A 5,157-nucleotide genomic window follows, 5' to 3' on the forward strand; every position below is an offset into this window, starting at 1 on the left:
AAATTACTCACTGCCTTCCATTTGAGAGCTATGTTAGAGAATATTTAAAATTATGCAAATGAACACTTTCATACAGTATATAGCTGGCTGTATTATTTTCCTGGGTTGGATACCTCCATCTCCAGCACATACTCAGTCCTTAAAAGGGATTGGCTTTTATTTTATTCTGTTTATTCTTCTGCCTTCTATTACTCTAAAGAGATGTAATGGATCAGCCCAGATGAGTTTCGTGTTGTGAGGAGAGGGAAGGAAATAGCCTGAAAATCATCTACTTAACTGATATCTGCGGAGATGAGAACTTACCCCACAGCATTTTTACCTTGTGATTTGGATTCCATGGGGTAACAATCAATCAGCTTTGAAAATCTCATCGTGATACTATTTTCAAAGTCAAATAAGGACCATCGATGAGAACACACCACCCTCAAGTGGCTCTCCTCCAGCTTCATAACCCCAATTTGTTTTTGACACTGCACCATAAGACTGAAATGATTAATCTATAATAGATTATCTCACAAATCTGCTACAGAGGAACAGAGGATGTGATATGCTCAGGATTTGGCACACCGGCAATGGCATGTCACGACGAAGGGTTTAACGAATACTGGTACAACAGAAAAACAAAACGGGGAGAAGCCTGGGATACAGGAGAGGGCCTTTCACACGGTGCGAGGGAACCCACCTTCCAACAGTCACACTGATCACTGACCACGTGACTTACCACCAATATTTGAGCAAGTCATTTCCATCAGCTTTCCAGAAAGACTTCTCCAAGCTTAGATGCTCAACACAGCTTGCCTTGAGCTTGCATTTCTGAAGTACAAAGTACCTATAAAATAGAAACAGAGGTGTTTACCGCACCTTTGTAGTGGGGTCACAGCATGTGTGTTACAGGAGTGCAAAATGTAGCTATTTGTGAGAAGTGTTGAATGCCTGGGGGGAACACAAACAGCTGGATGGCTACACCATGTACTTGTGCTACTGAGTGTTCACCTTCATTTCAGAGAGTAAACGATGTTTGTGTGGAACCTGCTGCATAATTTACTGTACTGTGAAACATACACTATGGCTAAATTTCAGTCTATGGAATCCAGTTAAAAAGGGCAGGCATATGTTTTTCTGGGACATGAGTACCTCTCGTATAAAACTTAGAAGCCAAAAGCTATCAAAACAAAATCAAAGTAATGTCTAAGTCGACAGACGGCATTTTCTGGTGACACTGAAAATGTATTTGCCAGTTAAAAAAATAGTTATTGCCCTTTTCTCTCATTTAAAAATTGCTTAGAAACACTGGAAACTTGAGAAAAAAATTCTCTCTTGCCTGTCTGACTTTGGCCAAATGCTGAAGATCAATAAACCACCTGAGAGAGGGACATTGCAAACAGAAGGCAGAGTAAAGCATGGTCGTATTGTCACTGCCATTCAATGACACCTTCCTGCCGCTAAATCTCCAATTCTCTTTTTGCAGTATCTCATTATTTACTAAGTAGCCTGAGATAAATATGGTGCTCTAACCTCTATTTCCACTTTCTTCAGGGAGATTTACCTGCCAGTCCAGGCTGTCCTTTCTGGCATCAGAAGTTGAACAAAGTTCTGCTCGCAGTAAAAGAGTTTATTAGTCTGCAATGCCTCTTCCCTTGACCTGTTGAGACTTCTCTTTTGCTAGTGCTTCTGTCAGTCCTTGGCCTTCTGTGTGGGGCCAGTGAAGGTCTGTCTCCAGATACTTCGGCCAGAACCAAGACTAATAACTCATTCTGCATGCACCATCAAGCAGTTGTCTTCAAATTGTTGACCTAAGGCAAAGGTGTGGGTCATGGAAGTACAGAGGGATGGCAGCAGTCTGTAAGACAAAACCCTGCAGATGGGCAGCTCCAGAAATGGCTCTGAGGCCAGGGAACTGACCCATGAGCCAGCACTTTTGAGGGACAGCTGTGACAGACAACATTAAGACACCTGCGTGCTGTTATCTTCGCAGCCTATCAAAAGGAGATGTTAATAGTTTCATATTAGCTGGGTTTTTTGTCCCAAAGGTGTGAGCTTGCTTTGGTTTCATGTCTGCTGTGCGGACAATGGTAACTTTCCCCCTTTTATCCAACAGCCGAACAGAATGAAGCTTGCCTGCAGAGTGCTGACAGGATCCGGCTTCTATAGCAATGCACAACGTAGCAATGCACAATGCAGGAAAGTAAATAAACTCAGGAAAACAGGGATGCTGCTGCCATCAATCCTGGGCAGCTTGAATTTAAATCCCTCCTTCTTCCTCTGTTCAGACCATGCTCCCCGCTAGAGATGTTGGAAATAAGGTCTTCTCTTCAAGCTCACCCAAGTTCCAGGAAAGAGTTCCACTTCTCCCTGTGGCACATAGTAGATCTTTTGTGCTTACAAGATGTTTAACTCCTTTTGTGCTTTGGGGTCATGTAAATGCCAGGAAAACTGAAACCCACAGAAGTGGACATGAAAAGCCAGCATGTAGGACCAGCATCCCAGCTGGCCTGAGAGCCCATGTCCTGCTCTACCACTGCTTCTTTGGGCTCCGAAGTGCAGGCGAGCGGCAGCACTGGTCACCCTCTGTAACTAAGTGCCCTGGGCCTGTGAGTCGACTGATTTGAGGGGCCTTGGCAGTAAGATGTAAAATGTAAAGAGGAATGGTCTGTTTTCTGAACAGGGAGTCTGAGAGCATCTGGGTCTTTCCATGTTTTTTGGGTTTTTTTCCCTCTTTCTTGTGAAAGCCAGTAATTATAGGAATAAAGTAGTTGGATGAACCATGATTTACTGCCATGAACTCCCTTTGCCTGTGTATTTCTAAAGGTAACATCCACAGATGCTGAGATGGCTGCACTTCAGACAAAACAAATGCTGTAACACCAATAACAGGATATAGCTGTAACAAACCTGTCAAAGTTCATAAACAAACACTCATCCATTTAATCACTAATTATTAATCCAATTCTGGTCTTTGGTTACTCAAAACGAGCTGTTTAAAAAAAAAAAGTGAGATTTGTTAGTCTAAAGCAATGTTAAAACACGTGTCCAAAAGTAATGCATTGGTTTACTGTGGAACAATCCATCTGTTATTACAAGAAAATTAGGACAGGAAAAATAAACCTTATCCCATGAAATTGGCCATATGAGAGAAGAATCCATTTGAAACTCCCCCACAGAAATCCCAAGCTGAGTGCTGAGGGAGGCAGAAAAGCGTTAATGAGCAGCAGTGCAGCCTCACTGTCTTCCTGCCCCTGTAAAGCAGCAGTACTACGAAATGTATGGGCATGAAAGAAATTACAGATTTGCTACAGCTATCTGTTGCTTAGTGCCTAAAACTTTAGTTTGAGGGGCCTCTCAATCTGCATATGGAAATGAGTCAACAGCAGAAGCGCTCTGACCTGCTTGAAGATTCTTAACATCATCCCAACTCTTTCAGAAATTAAAACATTTCCAAGCTAAAACCTTCGTATTCTTGGATTTTAGTTATTTTTTTTTAATTCAGAATGGTATATATTTCAAATTTGTCAAATGACTGGACAAAGCAGTGTTAAAAATTCTGCTGCACTAATTACTAGCTGAGCAGCATAAAAACCTCCGAATAAATGTCAGTCTAGGAGATAAGCTCTTATCTTAATCTAATGACTCCACAGACTTAATTTGTCAGGCCAGCCTAGTTGATGAAAAACAGGTTTCTATTCTCCAGCGTTAGCAGCCACATCTTTCCAAATCTTTGAAGCTGGATAGTAATACCACCAGTGTCATCCTGCAAAAATCTCGTGACAAAGCCAATTTCATTCTTATTGTCCTGTTACACTAATTAACGTTGTTTTACCCCCATCGGTGTGAAATAGGTGAAAATGAAGCCAATTAATTTTTAGATTTGTAACATTCTGGGATAATAATTCGTGCTTCTTCCCCCCTCCCCCCCCAACAATGTGTTAATATTTGCAGTGCTCTCTCGGTATCAGAAAGGCAGGCTTTTCAGCAGGGCTCCACAGACAGCTCAGTGCTATCCCAGGACAATTCCTCCAGTGCAGACAAAGTACGCGCGTGTCTGTGTGTGTGTTTATTTGCGTAGAGAAGAATAATTTTGAGCTCAGGCAATGAATTTGATCTTAAGAGATTATTTTAGGTTTTGGAAGTTCTTTTCTAAAGGAGCATTTGACATGTTTAGAGCTAAATGCACCAAATGTTCATATTGTTTGGACAAAGTGGATTAACAAACAGAAAAAAGGAATTGGCTGCAGTCAGTGTTTCCCCCAGCCTTCAGCTAACCCTTCTGACGGGAACCTGGCAGGCCTTGCCGTGCGCAGTGCCCCGCTTCAAAGGATACCATTTAAGCATGGTATTCTTTATCCCAGTCCCAATATTTAAACAGGGATATGCTTGGGTTTCAGGGGTTACTTGAGAGGTGAACTTTATTCTGATGATACCCACCAGGAAGGTTACAAGGTAAAAACACCTGAGGAAACTAACAGGGTTGAGGTGCAATCTAGTGAGGCAAATCAGATTGGCCAGGGGTCAGTCCTGCCTGCCACTTTAGACTCTGTTGACATTAACATTATTAACTTTATCAACATTAAATATACCGAGCTGGATACTTGCTCTGTCGTATTTGGTTTTATGGCAGTGCAACTCCCTGACTTTAACAGCATTTCACTGACACAACCAGTAAAATGGAGTGGAGAATCAGCCACCTTTTCCCAGCGTTACTCCAAAAGCCTTGATGCCCGGAGCTGAGAGCTCCCCAGCCCACCCTCCCCCATGGGCTGCCAGGAGCGCAGGGCCAGAGGCAGCACCGTGTGTGCAGCACATGTCGTTCTGGGATTTGTTCTTTAGCACCATTTCTGTCTGCCTGTGGGAACCCTCCTGGATAATACAGAGTTAATCGGTCAGATCCTTTTGGGTGAGAGCACTATCTCTTCTCAAATTTAGCCTGTGCAGGACAGTAAGGAGACCACAGGGCATGTGCTGACACATCTGTAAAAGTATTCAGGAGCTGTTCCACTTACATTTTCATTTTCAAAGGTTCGAGTTAGGCACCTGATTCAGCATCTGGATCCTCCTGAGTGTCATGTGAGTTGGGTACCAACACTCTAGCAGTCAAAGCCTTTGAGCCCATGCATGCAAGCCATGTCGCCCAGCAGGGCTTCTTCACCTGCAGCAGGGACA

Source organism: Buceros rhinoceros, unplaced genomic scaffold, assembly GCF_000710305.1.
Source record: "Buceros rhinoceros silvestris isolate BGI_N320 unplaced genomic scaffold, ASM71030v1 scaffold37808, whole genome shotgun sequence".
NCBI lineage: Eukaryota > Metazoa > Chordata > Aves > Bucerotiformes > Bucerotidae > Buceros > Buceros rhinoceros.